The sequence below is a fragment of the Castor canadensis genome, chromosome 4, assembly GCF_047511655.1.
Source record: "Castor canadensis chromosome 4, mCasCan1.hap1v2, whole genome shotgun sequence".
Taxonomy (NCBI): domain Eukaryota; kingdom Metazoa; phylum Chordata; class Mammalia; order Rodentia; family Castoridae; genus Castor; species Castor canadensis.
The window spans coordinates 60,076,836-60,089,887 of NC_133389.1; the positions used below are offsets into that span (position 1 = coordinate 60,076,836).

Genomic DNA, 13,052 nt, shown 5'->3' on the forward strand with positions numbered 1-13,052 from the left:
TAAAAACAGCATGGCACTGGCACAAAAACAGACATGAAGACCAGTGGAACAGAAGACCCAGATATGAAGTCAAACAATTATAACCAACTTGTGTTTGACAAAGGAGTTAAAAATATATGATGGAGAAATAGCAGCCTCTTCAACAAAAACTGCTGGGAAAACTGGTTAGCAGTCTGCAAAACACTGAAACTAGATCCATGTATATCAACCTATACCAATATTAACTCAAAATGGATCAAGGATCTTAATATCAGACCACAAACTCTAAAGTTGATACAGGAAAGAGTAGGAAATACTCTGGAGTTAGCAGGTATAGGCAAGAACTTTCTCAATGAAACCCCAGCAGCACAGCAACTAAGAGATAGCATAGATAAATGGGACTTCATAAAACTAAAAAGCTTCTGTTCATCAAAAGAAGTGGTCTCTAAACAGAAGAGAACACCCACAGAGTGGGAGAAAATATTTGCCTGCTACACATCAGACAAAGGACTGATAACCAGAATATATAGGGAACTTAAAAAACTAAATTCTCCCAAAACTAATGAACCAATAAAGAAATGGGCAAGTGAACTAAACAGAACTTTCTCAAAAGAAGAAATTCAAATGGCCAAAAAACACATGAAAAAATGCTCACCATCTCTAGCAATAAAGGAAATGCCAATTAAAACCACACTAAGATTCCACCTCACCCCTGTTAGAATAGCCATCATCAGTAACACCACGAACAACAGGTGTTGGCGAGGATGCGGGGGAAAAAGGAACCCTCATACACTGTTGATAGGAATGTAAACTAGTACAACCACTCTGGAAAAACGTTTGGAGGCTACTCAAAACACTAAACATTGATCTACCATTTGATCCAGTAATACCACTCTTGGGGATATACCCAAAAGACGGTGACACAGGTTACTCCAGAGGCACCTGCACACCCATGTTTATTGCGGCACTATTCACAATAGCCAAGTTATGGAAACAGCCAAGATGCCCCACCACTGACGAATGGATTAAGAAAATGTGGTATCTATACACAATGGAATTTTATGCAGCCATGAAGAAGAACGAAATGTTATCATTCGCTGGTAAATGGATGGAATTGGAGAACATCATTCTGAGTGAGGGTAGCCTGGCCCAAAAGACCAAAAATCGTATGTTCTCCCTCATATGTGGACATTAGATCAAGGGCAAACACAACAGGGGATTGGACTATGAGCACATGATAAAAGCGAGAGCACACAAGGGAGGGGTGAGGATAGGTAAGACACCTAAAAAACTAGCTAGCATTTGTTGCCCTTAATGCAGAGAAACTAAAGCAGATACCTTAAAGCAACTGAGGCCAATAGGAAAAGGGGACTAGGAACTAGAGAAAAGGTGAGATCAAAAAGAATTAACCTAGAAGGTAACACCCACGCACAGGAAATCAATGTGAGTTAATGCCCTGTATAGCTATCCTTATCTCAACTAGCAAAAACCCTTGTTCCTTCCTATTATTGCTTATACTCTCTCTACAACAAAATTAGAGATAAGGGCAAAATAGTTTCTGCTGGGTATTGAGGGGGTGTTGGGGAGAGGGAGGGGGCGGAGTGGGTGGTAAGGGAGGGGGTGGGGGCTGGGGAGAGTAATGACCCAAGCCTTGTATGCACATATGAATAATAAAACAATAAAAAAATAAAATTAAAAAAATAAAATAAAATTGAGAACAGTTTTCATATAGTATGGCCCTCAATTCACCGCAAATAATTCACCTAACACTCAGTAATGCCCATAGACAAGTTTGATGACAGCGGGTATCCCACTAATTAGGACTGAACATGTTATTCACCTTTCTTCTTGACTTTAGAACCTAACCCTAGAAGAAGCTGTGACGCTGATGTGTTATTTTTTCCTGGCTGTCTGGCATTATAATATGATTTGGTGGGAGGTATTACATTATCTCTCTCTATTACATGAGCGATCCCTCTTCTAATACCTTCCATCACAAAATAAGTCCATTGCATTAAAAGAGGAGACTTCAAAGAAAATGATGGAATATATTCCTGTCAATCTAAAAAACACGTAAGTTGCACATTAAAGAACGAAAACTTCCATAACCATATTTCTTCTGTTCTACATTATAATTCCTTAAGACAATAAAAACATTTAATATTCAGGAAAACAATACAGCAATATAGAAAAAGTGGGTTCTCGAAGGGACTAAGGTCTTAGAGGAAAAGGTCTGTAATGCAGAGGCACAAGTGACAGGCTCTTAGCAGCCCTAGCCTCCCATTTAATGTCTGTCAATTATTTGGTAACTATAGAAATAAAACATTATATATAGAAAAGTTTTGTGAAGGGCCAAATGCAAGTAAACCTACAATTATTTTAAACAATGCCATCAGGTGTGTAATACATAGCACAGGCTGGGCTGTAGGGGTTAAGTGTAGCAGGCCACATTAGCTATGGTAGTAAGAGGTGATCTAATCTGGAAGAGCTGTTCTGATTTTATACACGTTAGTCCTGGGAATGGGCCTGGAGGAAACAATCACTGGTTACCAGTGCTGGGTGGACAGATCCAGACTGTTGTTACACCAAAGGCTTTTGGAAAGTACTCTATCTCATAATTATAGAAATCTCGTGTGAAGTGAAACTTACTGATTTGCTAATGAAAAGAATTCTAACTTTTTTAACTTTCTGGTTTGAAATAGATATCGAGCCATACATGAAAAGTGATACATAAGCAAAAAGCTATCAGTTCCTAAAAATGTTGCAAATATTCAGTTCTGTAAATTTGTCTTTCATTGTTCCTGAATTTTAGATTTGTATAATATTTAACTTCTTAGTTCTTGATTGCTTAGAATGCAGAATGAAATGAAAGAAACCATAATCTTTATATAGCTCTTTTTCATACAAAAAATAAAATGTTTTAAGAAACACAATTATTTCTTCTACACTTGAGTCACTTAAGGATACATCTACTTGAAAAATAAAACAGTCAAGTATTCCTTAGTCTTTCTAATACCATAAAGACAAATGAACAAAACATTTTCCAAGAGACCAAGTACTGCTAAGCTTGTCTTAAAAGCAATACTGAAGAGCTGCCCTCACCTACTTACCATCCTCACTACAACCCCTGACTATAAAAGAAGACACTGCTGTAACTAAGAGAAGCACCTCTGAGAGGAAGAATTTTAATCTAACATTAGGTACTAGTGCATGCAGCAGCCCAGTCACACACTGCTGCCTTTCCTGTGGACCACAGCATGGCTAGACTAGCTTCATAGAACTTGCTCCTATCCTAAACTGTGGCTTCCTGGGCCTTGATCATCATGATCACCAGATGAAGTCCTCGTACAGTGGTTAGTACATTAGAGACACCAAACAAATCTTTACTCAATTACATGAGCAAAACCAAGCTGGTAGAACCTTCCTTCAGACCTATTATCAAGCAGTCAATGTCTCAACTGCTAAAGGTTTCCATGACCAGGCATTGTAGGGAGATGCAGGACAAGAATATAATAATTGCATCCAGCTTCCTTCCTCTCACTGGGAAGGTGTTGGTCTTCTAAATATGGTGGAAACTCTTTTGGAGAAATTGTGAAAGCTCTCTTACCTAACTCAAGATCTCCACTGGATGTCTACATGTTTGACTCTGGTATGTCTATGGCTAGAGATGATAAGTTGAGTTAGAGTAAGAATAGGTTTGGCCTTATTACTGATCTACTGATATCTTTCTTGACTTTTAGAAGTAGCATGTGTCCTCTTTTAAATTCGTACAGAGGTGTGTCTTTTTGAAACACAATCTACTACTGTCTGTACATGTGATGACTAAGACTGCCCCACATCTCAGTTGTGAACAGAGACAAGTAATGAAGTCACCTAGCTATGAGGAAGAAATAATCTGTCAAACTGTCCTGAGCTAGACAGCCAAAAACCAACTTTAGAACAAAGTGAATGAGTTCTTGCCCTCACACAGGATAAGCACTTAAATAAGGAACATTTAAGACAGATAATATCATTAAGACTGTAAGTACATTTTGAAATGTATGATTTTTTCCTGATAAGTCTATCATATAAATCTGTAATTAGGGACTTCGAAAATAGCAAACTTTCTTTTTAAAACACAATACAAGGCAATTGTCTATTAAGTCATGAGTACTTAGGGACTCTTGAAACCACTGATTACTTGCTTGCTGTGCTTTGCAAGAAAAAGTACTTCTGGAAAGATTCCTTCTGAAATTCTCTTTAAAACAGAAGGAATTTGAATACTTGCTAAGTGACTAACAATCTCTATTTTTCACGGGAATGGCATACATCCATCATCATATTTAGTGTTTCAGATCTGGACTATAATTGCATTAACTCTTATTTTATAATCTAAACAAATTTCAATCTCTGATTAAATAAAACTTTTCTAGTACCATAGGGTTTCAAATGCTCAGTTGAAAGGGCTTTGCTAATCACCTATTTCTTAATGTAGACTAAGAATCTTATCTCACTTAACAGGATGAAAAATGGACCAGACCATATGGTATATTTTCAAGTCATTCTGTTCTTCTTTTTTTTTTTTTTAACATATCTGCTATATATTGAACTAAAGTTGATAAACATCAACTATATCTTTTATCAAGTTATGTTCTATTATGTTCATTTATGTTTAACAGTTAAATAAATTAGCAATATTCCCAAGGCCTTAGATTATAAAGGTTATATATACATGTATAGTATCATTGTAGTGTGTACTATTCTACTAATATATACTTTTAACTTCATAATGCTTCATTCAATTTGCTTTGTTATCAAGCATTATTATTACTTCCAAATATAAGTCAAATGGAAGCTAAAGAAAGAACAATGACAGAATTACTTAGACACAGAAGCCAGCTAGAAAAATCTCCTTTTCCTGCTTGTCAACTTTCTATCTTTAAAAGTTTGTCAGCTGCATAAGTTGTTTTGGCCCATGTCTCTCCTACAAGGCCTGACTAGATGAATCCCATAGCTACCAGTAAAGAACTCCAAATGGAAGATGGATGTGATGTTTCACACCTGTAATCCTAGCACTCTGGAGGTTGAGGCAGGAGGATCTCAAGTTCAAGCTTAGCCTGGCTACATAACAGGATCATATATCAATAAAAAAAAAAAAAAAGACAAAAGAAAAGAGCTATAGGAGAACTCAAGCCAGTTTTTGAAGATGAATGTCTACCTGGCAGAAGTCACTTATTGGGAGCCCAACATAAGGCTGGCGCAATAGCCAGCGATTTCCTCCCTTTGGTGCTAAGGCATGGGTGAACATCCCTACATAAAGATACCTCATGGCTGTTTCCACAAGGCAGAGGTGGTGGCCACTGGCCATGTGATTGAGTCCACAGCTTTACTGCTGAACTGGCACAGCCAGGTGAGGCCAAGAGGGTCCCAGAAGTTCTTATGTACCCCTGGAAAGAGGGGCAGGGTGTCTGAATGGGCATGGCAGGTAAGCAGAAACCTGAGGTCAAGAAAAAAGGCCACATAAAGAGAGGCTTAGGGCCTGGGGCAAACAGCTTGAACTCACTCTTTGGGAGAAGTATCTTGAGGTATAAACCCAGGGAACTCCTACCAGGCCTAGCAAGGATGCCTTTTCATGGAAAAGTCAGGCCCAGTATTTTCCCTGGAGAGGGACACACACATACGCACTGCTGGTTATGAGGAATGATGTGAAATAACTGCAAATGCTATGTGGATGCCATGCTGCAATGTCATGCACATGTATTTTCTGTTACCCTTTTCACTCATGCAGCACTGCGACTGCCAAACAAGTATGGTGCCCCTTCTGCAACCCAGACTCAGTTCTTCCCATGGGCCTGACTCCTCACCAGAACTCTCGCAAAGCCTCCTATCCAGAGAGGGGGTTATGGTGGAGGGACGGCAGGTCAGGAAGGATGTTCTGACCAAAAGCCAGACACCCACCCGCCTCTAACCAACTGTGCAAATCATTTAGTTTCCTCGCTTCTGAATGATGGGTTTGGATCTGATACACTCTTAGAACTCTGCCAGTTTTCTACTCTACATCCCTACCTTTGGTGACTCTCAAGGATAAAGCACTTTTTCTTGGTGGGCTCCAGCTTTTTGAGAAGATAAATCAAATAAGGTCTCCTGTGTCTACTTTTTCTTAGACCCAAGGTGAGAGAGCAACTTTGCTCCTTTCAGCTGGAGATACAAGGAGTTGGTATGAGAAATGAGAAGCCAGCTTTATCTGATGTGACAGTCCCCTGTGTGGAATGCTTCGAAGCCAAAATGATGCTTTGATGTAAAATGGAATTTTAGTTGTCGAGTTAGGCATACTAGTAGGAATGTGGAGCCAATAATTACATGTAGGCCGTGAAATCCTGTTGCTATGAAGAAAGTTGAGCCATAAATGCCGTTGGAGATTGCGAATGAAGTTTCAAAATATTCTGAGGCTTGTAGGAGGGTGAAGTAGATGCCTAGTAGAATAGCGATTGATAGTGCTTGGATTATATTTTTTCAGTTTCCCTCCATTAGACTGTGGTGAGCTCAGGTAATGGATATGCCTGATGCAAGAAGAACTGATGTGTTGAGAAGAGGGACGTCTAGGGGGTTTAATGGGTTAATGCCGGTGGATGGTCAGCAACCACCTAGTTCTGGGATTGGGGCAAGGCATGAGTGGTAAAAGGCTCAGAAAAATCCAGTGAAGAAGAATACTTCTGAGACAATAAACAGTACTATTCCATATTGCAGTCCTTTTTGAACAACTGGGGTATGGTGGCCTTGGAATGTGCCTTCTCGTACCACATCCCGTCACCACTGATAGATGGTTAGTGAGTTGATGAGTAATCCTAGTATTAAAAAGAATGTAGAGTTAAAGTGGAATCATATTGCTAAGCCTGATGTTATTAGCAGGGCAGATAATGCTCCTGTTAGTGGTCATGGACTTGGGTTGACTATGTGGTAAGCGTGGACTTGGTGGGTCATTATGTGTTGTCATGGAGATATAGGCTAACTAGGAGTGTAAATACATAGGCTTGGATTAGGGCTACCGCGAATTCGAGAATTGTGAGGAGAACTAGGATAATAAATGTCACGAAAGCTGTGGTTGGGTTAATAGTTAGTAGTGCTAGTGTAGCTCCACTGATTAGGTGGATTAATAGGTGACCTGCTGTGATGTTAGCTGTTACTCGAATGGCTAGTGCTATCGGTTGAATAAATAGGCTAATAGTTTCAATAATGACTAGTATTGGGATTAAGGGGTTCGGGGTTCCTTGTGGTAAGAAGTGGGCTAGGGATGATTTTATTTTATGGCGGAAGCCTAGGATTACAGTTCCTGCCCAGAGTGGGATAGCCATTCCTAGATTTATTGATAGTTGAGTTGTTGGGGTAAAGGAGTATGGAAAAAGTCCGAGTAGGTTAGTTGACCCAATGAAAATAATAAGTGATATTAGTATTAAAGATCAGGTACGCCCTTTAGAGTTGTGCATTGTTATTATTTGTTTAGTGATTAGTTTGATTACTCATTGTTGGATGGAAGCTAGTCAGTTATTGATTAATCGGTTTGGAGCTGGGAGTATAATACTTGGGAAGAGGATTACTAAGGTGACAACAGGAAGTCCTATTATAGTAGGGGTAATGAAAGAGGTAAATAGATTTTCGTTCATTTTTTTCTCTCAAGGGTTTTCTTGTTTTATAGATTCGATATTTTTGGGTCTAAGGTTGGGTGAAAGGTTGAATGTTTTTACTTTTAATTGGAAAATAAACAGGGTGAGAATTATGGAGGTAATTGTAAATCATGTGGATGTATCAAGTTGTGGCATATCATTATGGAGAGCTAGCTCTCTGTCTTTAACTTAAAAGGTTAACGCTGTGGTATCTTCATCATGTACTTATAGTATAGATAAGGATCAGTTTTCAAACTACTTGAGAGGGACTGTTTCTAATACGATGGGTATAAAGCTGTGGTTTGAGCCGCAAATTTCGGAGCATTGACCGTAGTAAAGTCCTGGTCATGTGGAGGTGAGGGTTGCTTGCTTGAGGCGTCCTGGGATGGGGTCTGTTTTTAGGCCTAATGATGGGACGGCTCATGAGTGTAGTACATCTTCAGATGAGATTAACATTCGGATGGGTACTTCTATTGGTAGTACGACTCGATTGTCAACTTCAAGGAGTCAGAGTTCTCCGGGTTTTAGTTCTGATGTTGGGATCATGTAAGAGTCGAATGTTAGGTCTTCATAGTTGGTATATTCATAGCTTCAGTATCATTGATGCCCTATGGTTTTTACTGTTAGTACTGGATTGTTGATTTCATCTATTATACATAGGATTCGTAGGGATGGGAGAGTGATTATAATGAGAATAATTGCTGTGAGGATTGTTCAGATTGTCTCTACTTCTTGGGCGTCTATTGTGTTGGTGTGTGTTAATTTAGTGGTAAGCATAAGTGAAATGATATAAAGCACTAAGGAGCTAATGAGGTAGACAATTATTAGTGTATGATCATGGAAGTTTAATAACTCTTCTATGATGGGTAATGTTGCATCTTGTAGGCCTAGTTGGAGGGGGTGAGCCATGAAGATATATGGGGGATTAGCCTGTAATTTAACTTTGACAAAGTTATGTAATTGTTTTACTAACATCTTATGAAGAGAAAGACATGTAGGACATGGGGCTGGCTTGAAACTAGTTCTAGGGGGTTCGATTCCTTCCTTTCTTAGTGTGTTTTTACGTACGTGGGTTCTCTGAACATGTGGTACGGTGGGGGACATCCGTGGAGTCACTCTAGGTTTGTTGTTGTAAGTTCAACTACTCCTACTTCTCGTTTTGAGGCAAACGCTTCTCAAATTATGAAAACTATAATAATTACCGCAGTTAGGGAAAGAGCCTATTGATGATACTGTATTTCATGCTGTGTAGGCATCTGGGTAGTCAGAATAGTGTCGTGCTATGCCAGATAGACCAAGGAAGTGTTGAGGGAAGAAGGTTAGGTTTACCCCTACAAATATAATGGTAAAATGGATTTTTGCTCATGTTTGGTCTAGTGTATAGCCTGAGAATAGTGGAAATCAGTGCACAAACCCTCCCATGATTGCGAATACTGCTCCTATTGATAAAACGTAGTGAAAGTGGGCTACTACATAGTATGTGTCATGCAGTACGACATCTAGGGATGAGTTGGATAGAACAATGCCTGTTACGCCATTTGAGCCTAGGGCTCAAAGCAGGGCTGGTGATCATTTGATATTACCTCCATGAAGTGTAGCTAGTCAACTGAAGACTTTTACTCCTGTGGCGATGGCAGTGATTATAGTGGCAGATGTGAAGCAGGCTCAGGTATCAACGTCTATTCCGATGGTAAACATATGGTGTGCTCATACGATGAATCCCAAGAAGCCAATAGACATCATAGCTCATACTATTCCTATATACCCAAATGGCTCCTTTTTACCAGAATAATAGGTAACGATGTGGGAGATTATGCCACAGCCTAGGAGAATTAAGATGTATACTTCAGGGTGACCAAAAAATCAGAATATGTGTTGATAGAGGATGGGGTCTCCTCCTCCTGCAGGGTCAAAGAAGGTAGTGTTTAGGTTCCGGTCAGTCAAGAGTATTGTAATACCGGCCACTAGGACAGGGAGGGAGTGTAGTAAGAGGACTGCAGTAACCAGGACTGATCATACAAATAATGGTGTTTGGTATTGTGATATTGCAGGGGGTTTTATATTAATAATTGTTGTGATAAAATTAATAGCGCCAAGGATTGAGTATACACCAGCTAAATGAAGGGAAAAAATGGTGAGATCCACTGATGCTCCTGCATGGGCTAGATTACCTGCTAATGGGGGTATACAGTTCATCCAGTCCCTGTTCTGGCTTCTACTATTGAGGAGGCCAGTAGAAGGAGGAAAGATGGTGGGAGAAGTCAGAAGCTTACATTATTTATTCGGGGGAATGCTGTATCAGGGGCTTCAATTATTAGTGGTACTAATCAATTGCCAAATCTGCCGATAAGGATTGGCATCACTATGAAGAAGATTATTACAAAAGCATGGGCTGTAACGATGACATTATAGATTTGGTCGTCTCCTAATAGGGTCCCTGGTTGTCCTAATTCAGCACGAATTAATAAGCTTAGGGCAGTTCCTACTATTCCTGCTCAGGCCCCAAATATTAAGTACAGGGTGCTGATGTCTTTGTGGTTTGTTGAGAATAGTCAACGGTTGACGAACATAGGTAAAATGGCTGAGTAAGCATTAGACTGTAAATCTAAAGACAGGGGTTGAGTCCTCTTTTTACCAGGCTTCAAGGTGATGGATCACATTGAATTGCAAATTCAGAAGAGCAGCTTCAACTCTGCCGGGACCTCTCCTGCCTTTTTTTCTTAGATGGCGGGAGAGGTAGATTGAAGCCAGTTGTTTAGGGTATTTAGCTGTTAACTAAAATTTCGTGGGTTTAAATCCCATCAATCTAGCGAGGACTTAGCTTAGTAAAAGTGCTTGATTTGTGTTCATGAGATGTAGGGTGGTATCCTGCAATCCTTATTACAGGAAGTAAGTTTATTTAACTTGCTTAGGGCTTTGAAGGCTCTTGGTCTTCTAAATTCCTAGTTTAGGGTAAATATGATAGGTGTTAGAAGTAGGGTTATAGTTGTAATGAGGAAAAATGGGGGCAAAAGAATTGAGGGTTTGTTGTTGGGGTGCCGTCATTTTATTTTTGTAGTGTTTGTTGTTGGGAATAGGGTTAGGGTTGTTGAGTAAATTAGTCATATGTAGAAGTACAGGTTTAGTAAGGCTAGTACGGCTATAACTGTGGGTGTTAGGATCAGATCGTTTTTTGTTAGTTCATTAATGATGATTCATTTTGGTAGGAATCCTGTTAGTGGTGGGAGTCCTCCGAGTGATAGTAGTGAGATGAGTAGCATTAGGGTAATTACTGGGGCTATATTTCAGGAGTGAGCTAGAGTTAGTGTGTTGGTGTTTGTGTTATGGTTGATTATTGTGAACATGGTAATAGTTAGTAGGATATAGATGATCAGGTTTAGTATGAAGGCCATGGAGTTGTATGAGATGATGGCTATTATTCATCCTATATGGGCGATTGATGAATAGGCTGATTTTACGCAGTTGTGTTTGGTTTAGTCCTCCTCAGCCACCTACTATAATTGATAGTAAGGCTATTGATATAATGAGTTGATGGTTGATTGATGGTGTTAGTTGGTATAGGATGGAAATTGGGGCTAGTTTTTGTCATGTTAGTAGTAGTATTCCTGACATTAGGGTAGTTTCTTGGGTGACTTCTGGTACTCATAGGTGAAATGGAGCTAGTCCAAGTTTTATAGTTAGTGCTACTAGGGTTATAAATGATGTAATGGGGTTTTGTATGTAGGTGATTGATCATTGGCCTGAGTCTAGTATGTTGATTACAATTGCTATTAGTAGTAGCATAGATGCTGTGGCTTGTGTTATGAAATATTTGGTTGCTGCTTCTGTGGATCGTGGGTTTCCTTTATTGATTAGTAGGGGGATGAATGCTAATATGTTAATTTCTAAACCCGCTCATATTACTAGTCAGCGGGAGCTTGTTATTGTAATTATTGTTCCTAGAATTATAGTGGGTAAGATAATTAATTTGGCAGTGGGGTTGATTAGTACTGGAAGGATATAAACCAACATTTTTGGGGTATGGGCCCAATAGCTTAATTTAGCTGACCTTACTTTAGAGTTAAGTGTAATATGGTAGCACGAAGAATTTTGAGTTCTTAGGATTAGGTTCGATTCCTATAGCTCTAGAAATAAGAGGGCTTAAACCTCCATATTTTACTCTATCAAAGTAACTCTTTTGTCAGACATATTTCTATATTTGCGGGTCCCTGGAGGACCGACTGCTACCAGACCACTTCCCATTCCACCAGTTCCTGTCACTGCACATGGGTTGTCACTTCCCAACCAACATTTTTTATGTACCCTGGTGAGAAGTCTCTTGGTTACCAGGTGGTGCATCCAGATCAGCAGGTAAGTAAAGAACACTTTGTGCAGAACTGAAAATGTTTTACAGCAAGGGATAAGGGGAACAGAAGGTGGAACAACAAATAATCCCTGAGATTCCACAATGCACAAACCCAACGAAGGACAAGGGCTGAGCCAGCACAGTCCACAGAGTGAGGGGATGAGGGGCATGTATTCTTTGGTGGGAGGTGGAAAACATGGCTACACCAGACAGACACACCAGCCCATTTGTGGTTTGGTTCATTTCAACAAGTCCACACTTGTTGAAAGTGTTCTCTGACATGATTTTAGCACTCTAAAGAACCACAAGTATCTTTGGAGCAAAGGTGAATAATACAAGGACATACTCTAGGGAGCTCATGGTCTACACCATCATTTTTTCACTCTTTGGGTGACTTGAACTCCAGTGCAGCTCCAGTCTGCATTGTCAGTGGATGTGTTACAGATAGTCAATGGAAAATCAACAGCGACATTAAGTCCCCATCTCTAGTGGAGAGGGAATGAAAACATGAAGAAAAACACATAACATCAGCCCATGAGACCCTCCAGAGAGAAAGCTAAAAGGGGGTTGGGGTAAGAAAACAAGCTTATTGTTGTAGAGCACTTGGTCAGAAGACATGTCTCTACAAGGTGGCATCTGAGCAAAGCCTAAGGACATGTGGCAGCACAAAGCTCCAAGGCAAGGTGGCAACAGCTGCAGAAGGTAAAGTGGTTGGTGAGCTATAGACCCACAAAGACCACCATGTCTGGTGCTGAGTGCACAAAGGAAGGAGCATAAGAACCGCCATTGGGCGGGGGCCAAAGGTCTAAGGTGAGAGCAGGCACCAGAATGAGTTCTCTGTGTGAAGAAAGCCCTTAGAGGGTTCTGGACAAAAAAAATGGAACTTCAACGAATCAAATGCAAGGATGAAACGCTATGAGCTGACAAGGAGGGCGCCAGGGAGGGTATTGTTAGGAGGTGATAGCGAACTTCAATGGACCCTGTCTCTACCCATATGCTAGAAAGTACTGGTACCAGGTGCAAGGAACACATTCTACCTAGAGATAGGGTAGAGATTAAGAAGAGAGGAACAGCTCAAAGAAGGTTCT

At 40.1% G+C, this 13,052-nt stretch overlaps 1 protein-coding gene and 1 pseudogene across 3 annotated transcripts in view; both read right to left on the bottom strand.

Annotated features, from left to right (window-relative positions):
* The window catches only part of L3mbtl4 (L3MBTL histone methyl-lysine binding protein 4), a 469,587-nt gene that overhangs the window by 183,133 nt on the left and 273,402 nt on the right, over nucleotides 1-13,052 (bottom strand). The window lies entirely within an intron of this gene.
* LOC141422419 (NADH-ubiquinone oxidoreductase chain 2-like) lies at nucleotides 10,562-11,630 on the bottom strand (annotated as a pseudogene).